Below are 22,403 nucleotides of genomic sequence, written 5' to 3' on the forward strand. Positions count from 1 at the left end.
CCTTCTTCCATTCAAAAGCTTTATTTTTTCTTGTAAGCTCATGGAGGCTATGGGCTACGCTGGAAAAATTTTGTACAAATCGGCGGCAATATGTGCACAGCCCAAGGAAACTTCTTAATTCATGTAGGTTCTGTGGTCTTGGCCAATCCTTTACAGCCTCTATCTTTTCGTTCGCAGTGCAGATGCCCTCTGTCGTTACCTTGTGACCCAAATAATTTACTTCCTTTTTAAACAGCGCACACTTTTTGGGACTTAACTTCAGACCAGCGCCAGCTATTCTTTGGAAAACTTCCTCCAAGTTCTTAAGATGTTCATCGAAATTCTTGCCCAATACGATGATGTCGTCCAGGTACACCAAGCATGTTTTCCAATGTAGTCCTTTCAATACCTGATCCATGAGTCTCTCGAAAGTAGCAGGTGCATTACATAGTCCAAAGGGCATTACTGTAAATTGCCAAAGACCATCTCCGACGCTGAAGGCTGTTTTCTCTTTGTCTTCCTCCTTTACCTCCACATGCCAGTAGCCGCTTTTCAAGTCCAGTGTGGAAAACCATTTCGTACCAGAGAGCGAGTCCAGAGTGTCGTCAATTCTTGGCAATGGGTAGCTATCCTTTTTCGTAACGTCATTCAACTTCCGGTAGTCCACGCAAAACCTCATTTTTCCATCCTTCTTCTTTACAAGTACTACCGGTGAGCTCCAGGGACTAGCTGATGGTTCGATGACGCCGCTGTCGCTCATTTCTTGTATAATTTGACTCACAACTTCCCGCTTCGCCAGTGGAACACTACGTGGAGCTTGACGGATCGGCCTCGAATCTCCAGTGTCAATTTGATGTTTCACAACGTTGGTGCGGCCTGGTTTAGAACCATCCTGGTCAAATATGTTCGCGTATTTTATGAGCAGTTGTTTTGCCTTACTCTGATAGGCTTCCTCTAGCCCATGCGTCCATGCCGTGATATCATTTGAAAGATCAGTATTACTAGATGAAAAGTGTTCCTGGAGCTGTTCACAGTTAATAACTACTTCGGCCTCTTGGCATCTTCCCAAAATAGCTCCTTTGGTCAAATTGAATGGTGACTTGAACTCATTGAGTACTCTTACCGGAATGCGTCCATCTTGTTTTTCCTACAAGTATGTTCAGTGCTGATTTATTTGCTGCTTCGACAACCCACAATTTGTTTGTCCCACAATCTCCATCAACCTTTGCCCAGATGACTGCTTCTGATTTTGGTGGTATTTGCTGACTCTCTTCCACCAGCACTCGTTTACTGCTGTAGCCTCTCTCGTAGCCGAAATTAAGTGGCACATCCATGTTCTTATATCGCATCGTCTTGCTTTGCATATCGATTTTGATGCCTTGGTTGATTAAGAAGTCCACTCCAATTATGATTTCATCAACAATACCTGCCACTATAAAATTGTGTAGTACCGTGACGTTTCCAATTGCTACTTCACATTCTACTTCTCCAATTACCTGGGTGTCTTCTCCAGTGGCTGTACGCAATATTGCTCCATGCAATGGTCTGATCTGCTTGTTGACTAAATCCGCTCGAATGATGGAATGAGATGCACCCGTATCTACAGTCAGTAAACGTTCTTTTCCATCCACATGTCCTCCGACAGTAAGATTGCTCGACCTTCTTCCAATTTGTGAGATAGAGATTATGGGGCATTCAATTGAGGGAGTCAGCTGTCGCCCCTTGCTGCTGACTCGCTTTAGTTTAACGATTGAGTGGATTTGGAGATTTGCTCGTCTCCTTCAGTTCTGCGTTTACGGCCACCCACATTGTTGGAACTATTGGAATTGCTACTGCAATGACGTGCAATGTGACCTGGGTTACCGCACTTGAAACATTTCATAACTCCGGCATTTTTCTGTTGTGATCCCTTCAGAGCTTCCAAAATTGTATCTACCCACTCTGGCCTTTCTACTTCCACACGATGAGCTTTGTATGCTGGTTTACTCAATAATGAAGCCGTTTCCTAAGTCAATGCATGGGATACCGTTTCAGAAAATGTTTGCTTTGGGTTCGCGTATGTGGCTCGCTTCGTTTCGACGTCCCGTATGCCATTTATAAAGCTTTGAATCTTCACTCTTTCTGTGTATTCCACGGGTGCGTCCGCATTTGCAAGATGAGCCAATCTTTCAATATCTGAAGCAAACTCCTGCAATGTCTCATTTGCTTTTTGGTAGCGGTTTTGCAACTCAATTTGGAATATCTGTTTCCTATGCTCGCTTCCATAACGTCGTTCTACAGCAGCCATCAATGTTTCATAACTGTTCCGTTCGTACTCTGGAATAGTCTGTAAGATTTCGGCAGCTGGTCCTTTCAATGCTACGAAGAGTGCGGCAACTTTATCTTCCACATTCCAGTTGTTCACTGCTGCGGTCTTCTCAAACTGTAGCTTAAAGACCTGGAAAGGAACAGAACCGTCAAAGGATGGTGTTTTTACCTTTGGATTACTCGCTGAAACTGCTGGACGATTTAATTGTAACTGCTCCATACGACCCTTCAAATCATCGACTTCTGCCTGAAATTGAGCGATTTTTGCATCCTGCGCTTCCAGCTTTGATGTTACCCTTGCTTCCTGTGCTTCTAACTGTGAAGACATTTGTGCCACCTGCAATGATAAGCGCTCCTCTTGTTCTTCCATCTTTGATGTTATGCGTGTCTCCTGCGATTCCAGTTGGGATGCCATATATGTCTTCTGTTCTTCCAATTGCGTTTCCATCTTGGATGTAATCTGTGTCGACATTTCTGACATTCGCGTTTCTTGTGCTTCAATCTTCGATGTTATTCGTGTCTCTTGGGATTCCATCTGTGATGACATATACGTTTTCTGTTCTTCCAATTGTGATGACATGTTGGTAGATATTTGTGATGACATTTCGGACATTTGTGCCGATATTGCAACCAATATCATGTTCAGGTCTGTGTTCGCCATTGTCTGCGGTGTTTCATTTTTCTCTTCAATTTTTGTTGTTGTCTCGTCCTCATCAGGATAAAAAACATACTCGTCCACATCAATTCCTTCCGCTTCCATTGCCTCTCGTAGCCGTGCCTGAAGTTCGAGTTTAACGCCGCTTGTATTCAATCCACGAGCTTCCAACTCCTTCTTTAGTTGCTGGATCTTCAATTCACTGAACTTTGCCATGTCCTTGTTGTCCTCTGGAATTTATTCAACAATTCCTCTTCTGACACCAATTGTAACGAATTTCCTGCAAATCCTCTTATTTGCCCTTTTGCTAGGACCGTATCGCTAAACTGTTGAATAAATAACTCCAATATTGAATAATGGAAAAATGGCCTTTATTAAAATACTTCACAATAACACTCAAACTGTGCAACGAATAGCTTAATAACCAAACTGATAGCTTAAAGGAAACTGAATTTCAAAATAATAGTGCTATTGCTCGCTAGATATCGTCTTACTCGTAACTGCTTGACAATTCAAATCAAACTGAATTACTTCTTACTCGCTTGCCCAGCTTTTATAGTTTACGCTGCATACTTCTAGGCACTTCGATTTCCAGAACTTACTAGTTTGTTCGACTACGTGCACAAATTATTGCTCTCTCTTGTGACAACCCAGATAAGATATATGCATGTGTTTGTGCATTGCTGCTCGTATACGTACATATGTGTACACACAATTATTTATTCGTTTATGTAGGTACATAAAGATTGAATTATTGATGTGAATGTTTGTAGTTTACAGTCTCTCGCGCGCACATAGGCATATAAGTAAATGCATCTGTGTGTGACATCTCTCTGGGCTGCCTTATATATGTGTATACTTGATTTAATTATTAACGTAAATACTGCTTGGCATGGCCTTAGCATCGCCTTAGTGATGGGATAATTTAGTGATGCTAATATCCGTGACAGTATAAATTAATCGAATGTTATTATTTTTAAATTATTTCGACTGCCATAGCATCTTCAGGTAATGACTGAATCCGAAATTCAGTGGATTGTGAAAAAAGAGCTACCTATATATACTCAATTTCAGGCAAATCACACAGTGAATAGAATTTGATCGAATAGATCGGTTACTGGTCCACTTCCCAGAAAGAAACTTCAGAGGAGCACTCTGCGGTTTCGTACAATAAATACGATTTATTATAATAGATCAGACCCTGGTCCACTTTCCGAAAAGAAAGGAAGTACCCCTATAACAAATTTCAAGCAAATCACACTATAAGCTGTATTATGTAGACTATAATCGGCGCTGATCCACTTTCCGGAATGAAATGTGTCTCAAATATTATCTTTGTCAAAGAGGTACGTACACCTGTGCGAAATTTCAAGCGAATCGCATCATAATTAAGGTTATTTCGAATAGGTCGGCCTCGGTTCACTTCCCGTACCAAATTGTGAATCTAAAGCATACTCAAACTCCTTGAAGACACATACAAAATTTTTAAAAATCGGTCTAGTCGTTTAGAAGGAGGTCGGTGGTTCGTCAGTGCGAGTTTAAACTCAAGTTAAAGTTGACTATAGTTTAACACTGCCACTTCGGTCGCTCAAGCTGAGATGAGCACCAAAATTTTTTTGTTATTGAACAAAAATTGGTATATAAATATTAGGGCGGGTCGATTTGTGGGGAGGCAAAAAAATCGCCCATTGCTCTGTGAAAATCATATTCTAGGGATCAAAATAAGAAATTTTGCCGAAGGAACCATACTAAAACGAATTCTGATGTACCCCCCCCCCCCCCCCCCCCTCAATTTGGGTCGAACTTTTGGGTAGGGGCAATCAGAATTCGTTTTAGAGGTATGGTTCCTTCGGCAAAGTTGCTTATTTTGATCCCTAGAATACGATTTTCTCAGAGCAATGAGCGATTTTTAAATCGGCCCGCCCTAATAAATATCTATATGTATATATGGGGTATCCCATCCCAATTCGACCAATTTTGAACCCGACCCCTTTAGAATTGGCTGAATGTTTTTCTTCTTTTTCTACCTTACGAAAGACGTTTTTCAGAAGTTTTTCAAATTTTTTCATCCAACTCAAAAAAGTTATGAATTTGTGTTTTCAAAATGCTATAACCTTTTCAAAAATTGACCGTTTGGGATGTTTTTTTTTTAATTTGTTTTTAAATGTACTTTTCGAAAAAAATTCAAAAAAAATTTTAAAGTTTTTTTTTTGTAATTTTTCAGTTTTTCGAGATTTTTTGAATACACCGTTTTCCAACTCAAAATAAGTTTTAAATATTTTGAAAAAAAACGGTGTTTCTCGAAAAATGAAAAATTACAAAAAAAACAACAATTTTTTTTGAATTTTTTCCGAAAAGTACATTTAAAAACAAATTAAAAAAAAAAGATCCCAAACGGTCAATTTTTGGAAAAGGTATAGCATTTTGAAAACAAAAACGGTGTTTTTTTAAAATTCATAACTTTTTTTGAGTTGGATGAAAAAATTTGAAAAACTTCTGAAAAACGTCTTTCGTAAGCTAGAATAAGAAGAAAAACTTTCAGCCAATTCTAAAGGGGCAGGGTTCAAAATAGGTCGAAATGGGATGGAATACCCCATATATAGATAAATACCAAAAACAGAGGCGCTATTTCTATTTTGTTGGTAGCTGTTTTTCGAATACATGCATACATTCATACATATACATCCCACTCAAAGCAAGTTTGGTCATACAATTCACAGCGAACATACACACGAGCTGCATTTTCAACCGCTGACTTTTGTGTCTCATTTTTTATACTCAGCTGAGCAGAGCTCAAAGAGTATATTAATTTTGTTCGCATAACGGTACCCCGTAATGGCATAAACTAATCGAGATAGATATAGACTTCTATATAACAAAAAGGGCTGTGCAAAAAAAGAAACTCATTTAGCCATGTCCGTCCGTCCGTCCGTCCTTCTGTCCGTAAATATGATAACTTGAGTAAATTTTGATGTATCTTAATGAAATTTGGTATGTAAGTTCCTGGGCACTCTTCTCAGATCGCTATTTCAAATGAACGAAATCGGACTATAACCACGCCAACTTTTTCGATATCGAAAATTTCGAAAAACCGAAAAATTGCGATAATTCATTACCAAAGACAGATAAAGCGATGAAACTTGGGAGGTGGGTTGACCTTATGACGCAGAATAAAAAATTAGTACAATTTTGGACAATGGGCGTGGCACCGCCCACTTTTAAAATAAAATGAAAGTAATTTAAAAGTTGGCAAGCGGTAATTTGGCAGCTGAGTATGTAATGTTCGGTTACACCCGAACTTAGCCTTCCTTACTTGTTATCTCATAAATTTTTCACAACGAGCCTAAATAAGTATAACTTCAATAAATAGAGAATGATGTTGGAGGTCAACTCCACAACTAGATATACATATATTTCTATAAGGCTGGAGAAATATTTTGTCCATGTTTGTTGGGTAAACAAAATCAAACTTTTGCCGTGGTGTAGTGGTAGCGTGCTCTACATACCACACTGCCACACTGAAGGTCCTGGGTTCAAGCCCCGGACAAACCAACATCGAAAATTTAGAAAAGGTTTTCAGTGGCAATTCATCTGCCATGCAGATGCCGTTCGGAGTCAGCGTAAAACATGAAGGCCCCATCCTGCCAATTTTTAGGAAAAATTAAAAGAAGCACGACACAAATTGGAAGAGAAGCTCAATCTAAAATCTCTTCGGAGGCTATCGCGCATTGCATTTATTATATTTATTTGTCGTATCTATAAATTATCTAAATATTAAGAAAACCAATGTTGCCGTACAAAAATCCTAGCCCAAAGACGGCCTTAAGATGTAACTGAGAAACATCTTTGTAGTTCAACTGGAATTTAATAGTTTAAGCAAACTTAAGGCGGTGACACAATGACATTTTTCATATAGATGCGTTTAACACAAGCTTATGCCTGACAGTAGCAGCGCCACAATGAATGATGCGCATTTGTAAACAAATGTCAGCTGATGTTTATTTTCGCCAAATGTGTATTATAATTATACGCTTTCATCAAGTTCAAAAAGGGAAAATGGGAAGATTTCAAAAAGTTCACAGACAATCGCTTCGCTGCCCTCCCAATCCCGTCTGATACCCATCAAGGGGAGCCAGTATTCCGCAAGGTCATCGAATTCGCTTCGACTCGTTTTATTCCCGCCAGAAGAATGGCGGAAATCCAGTTACACTTTCCAGCGGATACCGCAACTCTTGTGAGAGAAATAACAGACATTAACCAACGCATCAGACAGCATGCGAATAACCACAAGCGGGCGAAATGGGAGGAGCACCTAAAGCATTGTAACCTCTCTACCGGTGTGGGTAAGGTATGGTCTACCGTAAGGTCCCTATTGAACACAACTAAGCACAACGACAAAATGTCCATCGCATTCGGCGATAAAGTGCTCTTAGGTTCGAAAAAATGCGCGAACGGCTACCTCCCTTATCTCTCCAGTTTTTTCGCCTTACGAAACCTGACATTATCACCGACTAAATCATCGGCGACCTTATTTACAACATGGACGTCGAAAATGTGGACCATTTTGAACATCCACGTCAATGGCACTACGCTATCGACTGTCTTACACCCCAAAATCTTTGGTGCGACGTTTGATCAACATGTTGGTGAGCATGCAGCCGCAATTGTACCTAAAATCCAGGACCGTAATAAAATCCTCAAATCTCTTGCTGGCAGTACTTGGAGAAAAGACAAAGAAACGCTCATTACCACTTACAAAGCAATTGGCCAGCCGATTGCATGTTACGGGGCCACGATATGGTCACCAAGCCTAAAGACTACTCACTGGAAGAAGCTGCAGCCCTGCCAAAATACTGCTCTCAGAACCGCCACGGGCTGTCTTTTTATGTCCCCAGAACACCATCTACATAATGAGGCGAGAATACTCCCCATCAGGGAGAGAAGTGAGATGCTAACAAAACAGTTCCTGTTGAATACCCAGAAACCTGGGCATTCCAACAGACATCTAATTGATGAGCCAACATCGCCCAGGGGCTTCAGCATTATGAGGAAATAGCTCACCTGAGAACACAGCCAAAAAGCACAAGCAGGTCCTCAGTGATATCTATGCCAGGAATTTCCCGACGCATTCAGTTCTTAAAGAAAAATACCGAGAACTCACAGACACTCACCTACATGAAACCAACAATCTCTTCAATTGTAATTTGGAACCAACAACCGCTAAACACCCTTATCATTATGGTCAACCCCTGTTGAAACTGCAGGTTTCCTTGGACCCCCGTTATAGGATATTGATGACAATTTGTGATCGGTCGCGCCAATTCAATGGGGCGAAGCACTGCTACAACAACAACAACCACATTGAACCTTCTACTCCTTAGGTGCCAATAATATAGGTCATAATTTTTAAGAGGATTTTTCAGATTAGGAGAACAAACGTTTTTAACACAATAGACACCATAAGCTAAACCAAACCTAATGGTGAGTATTTAAATTTAAGACAGGTTCTATAAAAATCTTCACTTTACTCGATATTTATTATTTACATAAGTTTAGCACCTCTTTTATACACATTTTTATTCGCAAGTTTCAGTAAATAATTATCAGTCTGGTAGTGTGAAAAAGCTGCCTTCTAATTCAAAATCATTTTCGATTCTGTGCGGGGCTTTAAGCCATAACGTTCCTCAAAAAATCCAAATATTTGTTGCGTGCTCGTAAAATTGTAAAATAAATAAATAAAATAAACTCCAAGCTCAGCTTCCTTTTCATATGACGGCTCCACATAAATGTAAGATGGTGATGAAAACATTGAATATGTATGTGATCGCCAGCACGTGTGGCTGCACACATTCCATCGATGTTTCGGTTTTCCTGCAGTGTTCGTTAAAAGGTGTAGGATTTGAAAGTAAACCTCGTGCTGCCATTACACCATCAGCCTGTGTTTGTGCATGCAAATTTTTAGCGTCTTGTCAGGTGAGAACATTTCCATTAACAATAAGTGGTTTTTTGATCGTTTTCTTTACCTCAGACATAGCGTTAATATTAAGAGGTTGTGATACCTTCTGCCACATGTTTCGTCCATGTAATGTCAAATATGTGGCACCACATTTTTCTAGTTGATGTGCCAGTTCCACTGTAAATGGTACTGATTGCTCTCCATTTCCATTTAATCAGCGTAATTTTACCGATAGCACACGCATTGTAGTTTGTACAATATCTGTCAACAGTTCTGGAAGTCTCAACAGACCACAGCCATATGCTTGCTTTAGAGATTGCCCATGATTGCGGAGAGCCACAATTCAAATCCATGCCATCAACATATGAATATATTAACTGGGCTGCATAGGAGAATTCATGCGCATCGCATGCATTGAATTGTTATATACAAGAAATGTACTCTAAACTTGCAGTAAATTTATTATCACACGCATTTGTACTATTTATAAAAGAATCAGCAATCATGCCAGTTTCACACCAAGTTGACGAAGACGCCGCCTGAATTCCAATTTGCTATATCGCACGATTGCTGTCTTTGTTAATCCATGTCATGTGTTCTTTTTAGTGTTAAAAACATTTAAAATATCTATATTTGGCCTTTGTGCGTATTAGTGCCAGTTAAATTCGCAGATAATTACATTTATTTCCATTGTGTACAATACTTATCCACAATGTTTATTTCGACGCTCAACTTGTACACAAATGTCAAATTCTTCTTCTTATGATTTGTTGGCAACAAAATTTGAGAGTTGGCTACTTTTCAATATCAGATGGCGCAAGTGTCACTGAATCTACCGTTCTCCATAAAAATACATGTAATCTACTCATAATGCATAAGCTTGTGTTAAACTCATCTATATGAAAAAGTGCTTATGTGTCGGACCTATTAGTTTAGTTCGCATAACCAGCTACTGAAAATCACACATTTCACCACGGGCGAACAACAGCAAATTATATGTAGCAGTGTGAAATGCAAAATTGCTCAGCAAACATAAAACTATTTGTGAGGACATACCTACATACATATTTAGTAAGAGTAAGTGGTTAACAGAAAATTAGTCAACTGCGTAAATTTATTTAACTCAAAAAGCTTGACATGGTGTGACAAGCATAAATATTCATTCTAAGTAAAATGTTTTACACATTTTTTTCTTTTTAACTACATATAATACACCTACATATGTACATATTCCTGTGCTTACACTAACGCATGCATGCGCATCACTATGTTCCAGCATCACTAGGCAACTCACTCCAAAAAAAATATAATAAATAGCAAGCATGTCGAACATAGTTCTAATATTACTAAGCTACATATTCTTACATATTAGATTCAAGGTAACCTTTTTTTGGCCCATGAAAACTTTCGGCAACTCATTTGCATATGTATGTATGCACATGGGAGTCGTGTAAATGTAAAATTTTAGTTTACATCCATGTTAACGCGCCTATAGGTATGCTTTACTAAATTGAATTCGTCGAGTCTATGTAGTTAATAGTGTTGGATGTGAATGACTTTGGCACGTACGAGTATGTAGGTAGTAAACTAAAAATGTGTATACTTTCATATTGTGACGAATATTGGCAACACTAAGGGATACTATCATCTCTAAGCCAATACTAAGCAGTGACTTGTATGCAATTCAACAAATTAATCATTATGTCTATACATATGTCCATACAAGCAGCGGAGAGCAACGCACAAACACATGCATGCATATATCACTCCAATTTGTAATAATGCAAAATGGCCTTTATTAAAGTACTTCACAATAACACTCAAACTGTGCAACGAATAGCTTGCTTAATAACCAAACTGATTGATAGCTCAAATGAAATTCTACTATTCAAAATAATACTGCTCTTGCTCGCTAGATAGCGTCTTAGTCGTAACTGCTTGACAACTCAAATCAAACTGAATTCCAGCGCCTCTACAATTGTCGCCTTTTATACTCTTTGATTTCAACCTTCGCATCTTCTAGGCGCTTCCAGAATCTACTAGTCCAGCAGCTCTCAAACTTCTCAGCTGTAACTACAATTGTACAATTTTATAGTTTTTCTCATTGCATACTTATAGGAGTATCTCAGATATATGTGTTTGTGCATTGACTCTCCGCTGCTCGTATACGTACATGGTACATATGTGTAGACGCAATTATTATTTCGTTTATGGAGATACATAATGATTGATCTATGGATGTGAATTCACGTCACTGCTTAGCATCGGCTTAGAGATGGCAGCACTCCTTAGTTTTGCTAATATTCGTAACAATATTATATCGCATATGCCGTCAAGGAGAACGTGAGTTAAGAAGAAAAAAATAAAGAAACAAATAAAAGTTACGAAAAGTTAAGTGCATGTACATTAGAGTGTGTCAATTTTTTGCCAAGAAATGGTATATGCGAAAAATGCAATTTATACTTGACAATAAATATGGAGCCAAAGTATTAAAAAAAAAAAAAAATAAATGTAAGGCGCGATAACCTCCGAAGAGATCTAAGGCCGAGCTTCTCTTCCAATTTGCGTCGTGCTCCTCTTGATTTTTCCCTACAAATTGGCCGGACGGGACCTACATGTTTTATGCCGACTCCGAACGGCATCTGCAAGGCAGATGAGTTTTCACTGAGAGCTTTTCATGGCAGAAATACAATCGGAGCGCTTGCCAGACACTGCCGAGGTGGGACCCCGCTTAGAAAAATTTTCTTCTAATTGAAAAATCTTATTTCTAAAATTTTGATGTTGCTTTGCCCGGGAGTTGAACCCAGGGCATACGGTGTGATAGGCGGAGCACGTTACCATCACACCACGGAGGCCGCCAAAGTATTAGAACTGCTTTTTTTCAACAAAACCTTATCTTTGAAGTAACGAGCTAAGATGAATGAATGAAAAACTATAAATTTTTTATTTTTATAAGCACAAAGTTTTACTACAGCAAGACGTATGTCAACTGCTCGATCAGCGCAGGAGGCTGGGATCATTCCGGAATTATTTTTTATTAGAAACTTTTATTTTATTTTAGGAACTGTTTCGGGATTATGTGAAATAATAATCGAAGAATGAAATGTGTAGCTGAGTGTTGTGAGTGCGTAGGGCTTCAGATGCTTTCCGGCAGCGAATATGGAAGAGTAGCGCAAGGCGAAAGTTTTGCACTACTGCTTTATTGACTATCACCCAGAGTTGTTAATTAATGCAATCACCCCGCAATGCAATTCATGCATTCCCATTCATGGAATACATTTTTTTGATTGCCGCCTTCATTCCCCTTTTTTTAAACAATGCTAAATATCGAAATTGGTGGTCGCCGTGGTAGCGTGCTCCGCCTATCACAACGAAGTCCCTGGCTTCACGACGCACAGTGTAACTTTTTTCACATTTAGGATGCCAAAAGTCCAAAAAACAATGTTCTCCAATCTCAAAAATGTTTTGACATGCAACAGATTAATAACCAACTGTTAAGAAAATGAATACACAGCAAAGTAAAAAACCCACGATCACCATGATAAACATTATGAAACTTGGATAATTGAAACAAGTGTAAAAATCATTTCGCAGTCCAAAATTTTTGACCAACTTTGTGGCCACGTGGTGGATTTTTCGATAACTGTTTTGACTTCAAACTATTTTATTTAACATACTTGGGTAGTTTATAACAGCATTGGTGAGTTTCAGCCACGTAGAAATTTTTTTAAATTAATTTTTTTTTTTTGTTTTAGACAGCCACTAAAAGTTTGGTAAGCTTTGAAAATTTTTCGTTTTCAATAGAATACAACTTGCCTGATTCCGCCCAATTCCATTGAGCGAATACATACACATTAAAGGGAATTTCATATAGTTTCAGATAAAAAAGCAAACCATTGCGAAATTTTGCGTTTTGCTTTGTAATCGCCAACTTAAGGTCTCTAGGCCCTCGCTGACGTATGAAGCGCAGTGACCTAACAATGGAATGTCCTCAATTCAAGTCTACAATACTAGATCCCAAAAAATACAGTTATATCTGAAATGGTAAAAACTCAGAAAATGGAAACTTGTGCACTGAGTAGCCTTCATTGTTTGTCATATGAGTTTTCCCATAATTAACGAGTTGTGCACTTATCCCAGAAACTTATGTTATGTATGCACGCCTACCTGAGGGTCGTCTATTATGGGTGATACTTCTAAGCAATTGAGTGCTTCGGGAATATACATATGTGTGTATACATCACATAAACGTATACCTAACGCTCTTCAGAAACGAAGTTGATCTTTTGATTGATATGCAAAAAACTGGCAACACAAATGATGACAACACTGCGAGAAGATTCTTTGGAGATCCTGAAATAACATCAGACATAACCGGCATAAACATCAATCTTTTGAAAAGGTTTCATACAATACTTGCATGCATAGGATGTGGGTTTCAAATAAACTCTGAAGCTTTTGACCACTATGTGACAGAGACAAGGGTACTATATTTATCGGAATATGCTTGGTACAATATGCCAGTGAGCGTACATAAAATTCTGTTTCATGGAAATAGTATAATCGTGTCTGCTATTCTTCCTATTGGTCAACTTTCGGAAGAAGCTGAAGAGTCCAGAAACAAAGATGCACGAAACTATAGTGAACTTTTCACCACAAAAAGGTTAAGAATTTGTAGTAACTTGGATTTGCTGCACAGGTTGCTGATATCGTCAGACCCGTTCATAAACAGTTTGCGGAAAACCCCTAGGTCAAAGCGGCAAGCATTAATGAGTGAATTTATTGGCTTATTATCTGAACCAGAGCATGTCGACGATATTGACTCCGACTAACTTTATACCAGTTAAAATATCACTTTTAATTTATAAGTATGTATTTCGATTCAGTTTTTACAAATATATGTACCTATGTTGTGTTTGACTTTGAAAATAAAATTGTTTAAATATTAATCTAAAGACTCTAAGCTAAAGTTAAGAAATATAAACAATTTGTATTTATATTGGCACTGGGAAATCCTTTTAAAGTAGAAAATATGATTATGTGAAATTTGACCTTATATGAGGGCAAGGAGAAAAAGTGGGCGGATCACGCCCATTTTTATTCTCAAATCAGATTTAGGTATATGCAGACGCACTGCAAAATTTCAAATGAATTGCTCCATTGGTTTGGCTGTTATTAATTTTGGCATCCTAAAAGTGAAAAAAGTTACACTGTTCGCCGCGGGCAAAGCAAACATCGAAAATTAAAAAAAAAAAATGTTTCAATCAGAAAAAAGTTTTCTAAGCGGGGTCGCTCCTCGGCAGTGATTTGAGAAACATTCTGAGCGTATTTCTGCCATGAAAAGCTTCTCACATTGAAAAGCCATCTGCCTTGCAGACGCCATTGGGAGTCGACGTAAAGCATGTAGATCTCGTGCCGTCAATTTGTAGGAAAAATTAATAGGAACACGATGGAAATTGGAAGTGAAGCTCGGACTTAAATCTTTTCGGAGGCTATCGCCCCTTAAATTTAATTTTTTATAATATCAAAATTAGTCTGATGTATTGCTAAAATAGTTGCAGTGCAGAAGTGATCTCAAAATGATTACAACACGATCCTGTGGCAGTCCCAAGTTAATAACGAAACAGTATTGAGATGAACAATAAATATCTCAAAAAATGGAAATGATGCCGAAAAAGGCCTAGAATTATCCTGAAAATAGTTCCAATATAATACCGAAATACGATCCCGAAATGATCCCAAATATAGCCTTGAAACTGTCTAAAAAAGAATCAGAACACTCTAAAAAAAAGGATGTGGTGATAATTAGAAGGCGATGGCCATGTTAAGGACGCAATATAGCTCATCAATCAAACGGAGAATAACTCTTGCCAACAAGTGCTACATTGGACAGATTTGGCAATAGAAAAGTAAAGTCCTCCCTCGACGAACAAAACTCAGGTTCTACCATCAGTCATTATACCTTTCCTGATATATGGCTAGGAATTGAGAGATGATGAGATGGCTCTTGAAGTGCTCAAGAAAAAAGTTCTCCGAAAGAATAATGGTCTGTCCGTGATGTTGAAGGTGAGTATCGAAGGAGGTGTAATGATGAGCTGGCTAGGTTTGGTTATGCCAATGGACGAAGACGCTCACGCCAAGAAAGTGTTTCAGTCGACACCCCAGTTTGGAAGCAGAGAAGAGGGAGACCTCCACTGAGTTGAGATAGGCAGGTGAAGGAAGATTTGACCACCCTTGGTGCTCCCAATTGACGTCAGTTATCACGAAACAGGGATAGCTGTCGCGACTTGTTACGAAACGCCAAAATCGCTCAGTCGGAGTCGTTTGAACGCAAAAGCAATGCAAAAACTGTCCGGAAAACGTACAAAGTTCAAAACGTACAGCATGAAGCAACAAAGAATGATGCGGCTGGAAGACGAGCAGAACAGTTGTACGCAAATACCGTTTTAAATATGAATGCTGCATAATGGATGATGGAACTTACGTTCTTGCTGACTTTTCACAACTTTCTGACCAGGAATTGTGTGTCGCCGATGCTAGAGGAAATGTGTCAGCAAGGTTTAGGACACAAAAAAGACGAAGTTCCCCGAAAAAATGAAACGGCAAAAAGAATACATCCACGGATACCAAAGATTTGCGACGGAAGTAGCGGAAGTGTAAAACGATACCGCGAACGCATTCTAGACATGGTCAAAAAGTTCACACTTCAAATTCAGTTTAAGTTAAAAATATATTGGCCATAATTTGAATTAAGAATTCTGAGTATCAGTTTGGAATGACTAAACAATGGACTGAAATCGTTCAGAGTTCTGGTTCTATTACAGGGGAAAATCGGAGTAAGGAGTGCGTATTAGAAATTAGTGCACATAAAAATCAAAATATCTAAACAACCACTTCTTCGAATTGAAAAACTGAGCTTCGTACAAAACTTACTTAATTCTAGTTTAGCCGTTTGAATGATTATGGCCGTCCGACAAGTCGTTCCTTCGTCCATAGTAGCATTTACTGAAAAGCGTGATTCTTCGCTGGATTTCGAACTGATGCTGTTGTTTGTGTAACTACTGGTTCTCAAATAACCGAAGTCGTTTTCTATTTCCAAATTATGGCTGCCCACAGTGACTTGATTGCCAAGGCGCGAATGCGCAGACTTTTTGCTCGATAACAGCAGGTACTTAGTTTTGTGCTCATTCACCACCACACTCATCCTTTCCGCTTTTTTTATACCTTTCATGAAAATGAAATGGTATATTAATTTCGTCACAAAACCGAAAATTGTAAGTCCTTAAAGGAAAATAGATAGACCCACCATTAAGTATACCGAAATAATCAGGATGAAGAGTTGAGTTGATTTAGCCATGTCCGTCTGTCCGTCTGTCTGTCTGTCTGTTTGTATGCAAACTAGTCCCTCAATTTTTGAGATATCTTGATAAAATTTGGTGAGCAGGTGTATTTGGGTGTCCGATTAGACATTTGTCGGAACCGACCGGATCGGACCACTATAGCATATATCCTCCATACAACCGATTTTTCAGAAAAAGAGGATTTTTGTAATATCTTACCCAATTTAACAGATTGAAGCTTCAAACTTCACCATATACTTTCGTATATTACACATATTGTTGCCTGAAAAAATTTATGAGATCGGTCGTATATATAGTATATATCCCCCACAACCGATTGTTCAGATAAGGAACTTTTCGTAATTACTGCCCTATTTTAAGAGCTAGAGGCTTCAAATTTCAGCGAATGCTTACGTATATAGCATATATTGTTGTCTGAAAAAATCATAAAGATCGGTGGTATATATAGTATATATATGGTGGTATATATAGTATATATATATAGTATATATATATATATTTTCGAAAATTTTAGCCCCATTTTAACAGCTAGAAGCTTCAAATTTCACCGAATATTTACTTATATAGCATATATTGTTGTCTGAAAAAATCATAGAGATCGGTTGTATATATAGTATATATCTCATACAACTGATTGTTCAGATAAGAAACTTTTCGCAATTTCTACCCCATTTTAACAGCTATAAGCTTCAAATTTCACTGATTGCTTACGTATATAGCATATATTGTTGTCTGAAAAAATCATAGAGATCGGTTGTATATATAGTATATATCTCATACAACCGATTGTTCAGATAAGAAACTTTTCGCAATTTCTACCCCATTTTAACAGCTAGAAGCTTCAAATTTCACCAACTGCTTACGTGTATAGCATATATTGATGTCTGAAAAAATCATTGAGATCGGTGGTATACATAGTATATATCTCATACAACCGATTGTTCAGATAAGAAACTTTGCGCAATTTCTGCCCCGTTTTAACAGTTAGAAGCTTCAAATTTCACAAAATGCTTTCGTATATAGCATATATTGTTGTCTGAAAAAATCATAGAGATCGGTGGTATATATATTATATACTTCATATAAACTGTCATATTGACCCCTTTTTTACGGCTAGAAGCTTCAAGATTCATCAAATTTCACCAAATGGTTACGTTTACGTCGTATATTTTTGAAATACGTGATTCGTAGCCATAGTTTTTACATGCAGACCACAAAAAACGTGAAGCATTGCATCCTCACACAGATTACCTACCTATTTTTATACCTTTCATGAAAATGAAATGGTATATTAATTTCGTCACGAAACCGAAAATTGTAAGTCCTTAAAGGAAAATAGATAGACCCACCATTAAGTATACCGAAATAATCAGGTTGAAGAGCTGAGTTGATTTAGCCATGTCCGTCTGTCCGTCTGTCTGTTTGTATGCAAACTAGTCCCTCAATTTTTGAGATATCTTGATAAAATTTGGTGAGCAGGTGTATTTGGGTGTCCGATTAGACATTTGTCGGAACCGACCGGATCGGACCACTATAGCATATATCCTCCATACAACCGATTTTTCAGAAAAAGAGGATTTTTGTAATATCTTACCCAATTTAACAGATTGAAGCTTCAAACTTCACCATATACTTTCGTATATTGCACATATTGTTGCCTGAAAAAATTTATGAGATCGGTCGTATATATAGTATATATCCCCCACAACCGATTGTTCAGATAAGGAACTTTTCGTAATTACTGCCCTATTTTAAGAGCTAGAGGCTTCAAATTTCAGCGAATGCTTACGTATATAGCATATATTGTTGTCTGAAAAAATCATAAAGATCGGTGGTATATATAGTATATATATGGTGGTATATATAGTATATATATATATATATTTTCGCAAATTTTAGCCCCATTTTAACAGCTAGAAGCTTCAAATTTCACCGAATATTTACTTATATAGCATATATTGTTGTCTGAAAAAATCATAGAGATCGGTTGTATATATAGTATATATCTCATACAACCGATTGTTCAGATAAGAAACTTTCGCAATTTCTACCCCATTTTAACAGCTATAAGCTTCAAATTTTACCGATTGCTTACGTATATAGCATATATTGTTGTCTGAAAAAATCATAGAGATCGGTTGTATATATCGTATATATCTCATACAACCGATTGTTCAGATAAGAAACTTTTCGCAATTTCTACCCCATTTTAACAGCTATAAGCTTCAAATTTCACTGATTGCTTACGTATATAGCATATATTGTTGTCTGAAAAAATCATAGAGATCGGTTGTATATATAGTATATATCTCATACAACCGATTGTTCAGATAAGAAACTTTTCGCAATTTCTACCCCATTTTAACTGCTAGAAGCTTCAAATTTCACCAACTGCTTACGTGTATAGCATATATTGATGTCTGAAAAAATCATTGAGATCGGTGGTATACATAGTATATATCTCATACAACCGATTGTTCAGATAAGAAACTTTGCGCAATTTCTGCCCCGTTTTAACAGTTAGAAGCTTCAAATTTCACAAAATGCTTTCGTATATAGCATATATTGTTGTCTGAAAAAATCATAGAGATCGGTGGTATATATATTATATACTTCATATAAACTGTCATATTGACCCCTTTTTTACGGCTAGAAGCTTCAAGATTCATCAAATTTCATCAAATAGTTACGTTTAGGTCGTATATTTTTGAAATACTTGATTCGTAGCCATAGTTTTTACATGCAGACCACAAAAAACGTGAAGCATTGCATCCTCACACAGATTACCTACCTATTTTTTATTTTATATTTATCTTAAAAATCGTTTAGATATGTTCAAATTTCACTAAATGCTTACGTGTATAGCATATTGTAACGAATTTTTATTTGCAAATCCTCTTATTTGCCCTTTTGCTAGGATCGTATCGCTAAACTGTTGAATAAATAACTCCAATATTGAATAACGGAAAAATGGCCTTTATTAAAATACTTCACAATAACACTCAAACTGTGCAACGAATAGCTTAATAACCAAACTCATATTAAAGGAAACTGACTTTCAAAATAATAGTGCTATTGCTCGCTAGATATCGTCTTACTCGTAACTGCTTGACAATTCAAATCAAACTGAATTACTTCTTACTCGCCTGCATCGCTTTTATAGTTTACGCTGCATACTTCTAGGCTCTTCGATTTCCAGAAGTTACTAGTTGTTTCGGCTACAAAATCGCCAGCCACAACTACGTGCACAAATTATTGCTCTCTCTTGTGACAACTCAGATAAGGTATATGCATGTGTTTGTAGTTTACAGTCTCCCGCACACACATAAGCGTCTAAGTAAATTCATCTGTGTGTGACATCTCATCTCTCGCTGCCTTGCATGTAAATGTTGCTCGTCGGAATGTGTACATATGTGTAGACGCAATTATTGATTCGTTTATGTAGATACATAATGATTGAATTATTGATGTGCATTCACGTCACTGCTTAGATCGGCTTAGAGCTGGCAGCACTCCTTAGTTTTGCTAATATTCGTAACACTGCCCTCCACCTAAGTCTGATCGTCCCGATCAGACAAATCTCTCGATCTAAACGCTGCTAATCTCTCCAAATGAACCACTTTCATTTTGGTTCGTGGTTTGGTAGTGGTTTGTATGCGGTAGATGGTATCACTGATCTTCTTCACAACTTTGTACGGGCCTTCCCAACTGCACCGAAATTGGGCTGGGACACCTTTCCGCCGGTGAGGGTTGTTTAACAGTACCAAATCTCCATTCCGGAAACCTTCCGAATTATTTTCCCTGTCGTACCTGTGTTCCATCTTACTACTCATTATTCTGGATCGTTCTCTCGCACTCTGTTGCTTGGCCAATGAAGAACTACTTTGTAGAGCTTGTTCTTGACGGATTGGCTTCACATACTCAGTATCGTTCCGACGTTTCCCAACAAAAGTGCGCGCTGGCTTGAAATCATCCTTGCATTCTTTCTGAAAAATTCTTTCAGTGAATTTAGTGCGTCCATTAGGGTTTGTTGATGCCGGTCTTTTCCTCGCAGGTACTTTTAATTTCGCTTTATTTGGCACATTCGATCCATCAACCTTTGCTCGATCTACTTTCCTTGACTTTCGTGGTCTCTGTCGAATCTCCTCGACCAGCACTCGCTTACTGCTGAACCCTTTTTCCAAACTGAAGTTAAGTGGCACATCTTGGTTCTCATAATGCATCACCCTTCTCTGCATATCGATCTTGATGTCATGGTCAACCAAGAAATCCACTCCCAATATAACTTCATCAACGATCTCCGCCACAACGAATTTGTGTAGAACCATGACCTTCCCAATTAGGATTTCACATATTACTTCTCCCTGAACTTGGTTATATTCGCCTGTGACCGTACGCAACCTCGCTCCAGGTAATGACTTTATTCCCCTGTAGACCAAATCAGATCGAATCAAGGAATGAGATGCCCCCGTATCTACAGTCAGTACACGCTCTTTACCATCCACATTCCCTCTGATGGTAAGACTGCTTGATTTCCTTCCAATCTGCGACACAGATATCACAGGACATTCAACAGCCGGGGCAAGTTTTCGTTCTTTACTTTCGACACGCTCTTGCTCATTTCCGCCAGCTTTGCGTTTACGGCCACCCACATTGTTGGAACTATTAGGACCAAGATCGCAATGACGTGCAATGTGACCTGGGTTGCCGCACTTGAAACATTTAATAACTCCGGCATTCTTCTGTTGAGATGCCCTTAGTGCTTCCAAAATTGTGTCTACCCATTCTGGCCTTTCTACTTCTACACGATGAGCCTTATATGCTGGTTTACTTAATAGGGAGGCAGTTTCCTGAGTCAATGCATGTGATACCGTTTCAGCAAATGTCAGTTTTGGGTTCGCGTATGTAGCTCGCTTCGTTTCCACGTCTCGTATGCCATTTATAAAACTCTGGATTTTTACCCTCTCGGTGTATTCCACGGGTGCGTCCGCATTTGCGAGATGAGCCAATCTTTCAATATCTGAAGCAAACTCCTGCAATGTTTCATTTGCTTTTTGGTAGCGGTTTTGCAACTCTATTTGGAATATCTGTTTCCTATGCTCGCTTCCATAACGTCGTTCTACAGCAGCCATCAATGCTTCATAATTGTTCCGCTCTCCTTCGGGAATCGTCTGTAGAATTTCCGCTGCTGGCCCCTTCAATGCCACGAATAGTGCAGCAACTTTATCTTCCGCATTCCAGTTGTTCACTGCTGCGGTCTTCTCAAACTGTAGCTTAAAGACCTGGAAAGGAACAGAACCGTCAAAGGATGGTGTGTTTACCTTTGTATTGCTTGCTGAAACAGCTGGGCGGTTTAATTGCAACTCTTGTATACGACCTCTCAAAGCATCCACCTCGGCTTCGATTTTTTCCTCAAACTGCGTTATTTTCTCGTCCATACGTGCTTCGAGTTTTGATGATATACGCGCCTCTTGTGCTTCGAGTTGTACTGTTATGCGTGCCTCTTGTGCTTTCAGTTGTGTCTCCATTTTTGATGTAATCTGTGTCGACATTTCTGCCATACGCGTTTCTTGTGCTTCAATCTTGGATGTTATGCGTGTCTCCTGCGATTCTAGTTGTGATGCCATATATGTCTTCTGTTCTTCCATCTTGGATGTTATACGGTTCTCCTGCGATTCCATATATGTCTGCTGTTCTGCCAGTTGAGATGACACTGTCGATGTTTGAGCAGATATTGCAGCTAAAATCATGTTCAAGTCTGTACTGGTAACCGTCTGCGATGTTTCGTTCTTCTCTTCAATTTTTGTTGTCTCCTCGCCATCAAGATGAAAGACATGCTCTTCCACATCAATTCCTTCTGCTTCCATTGCTTCTCGTAGCCGTGCCTGAAGTTCGAGTTTAACGCCGCTTGTATTCAATCCACGGCTCTCCAACTCCTTCTTCAGTTGCGGGATCTTCAATTCACTTAACTTTGCCATGTCCTTGTTGTCCTCTAGAATTTATTCAACAATTCCTCTTCTGACACCAATTGTAACGAATTTTTATTTGCAAATCCTCTTATTTGCCCTTTTGCTAGGATCGTATCGCTAAACTGTTGAATAAATAACTCCAATATTGAATAACGGAAAAATGGCCTTTATTAAAA

At 38.4% G+C, this 22,403-nt stretch overlaps 1 protein-coding gene and 1 pseudogene across 22 annotated transcripts in view; both read right to left on the reverse strand.

The window, feature by feature from the left end:
• Trpm (transient receptor potential cation channel, subfamily M) overlaps positions 1-22,403 on the reverse strand; it is a 793,755-nt gene that overhangs the window by 671,251 nt on the left and 100,101 nt on the right. The gene's annotated exons all lie outside the window — the stretch shown is intronic.
• On the reverse strand, positions 8,574-16,101 carry LOC137246117 (tRNA-dihydrouridine(20a/20b) synthase [NAD(P)+]-like; annotated as a pseudogene).

The sequence above is a fragment of the Eurosta solidaginis genome, chromosome 3 (assembly GCF_040869045.1).
Source record: "Eurosta solidaginis isolate ZX-2024a chromosome 3, ASM4086904v1, whole genome shotgun sequence".
NCBI lineage: Eukaryota > Metazoa > Arthropoda > Insecta > Diptera > Tephritidae > Eurosta > Eurosta solidaginis.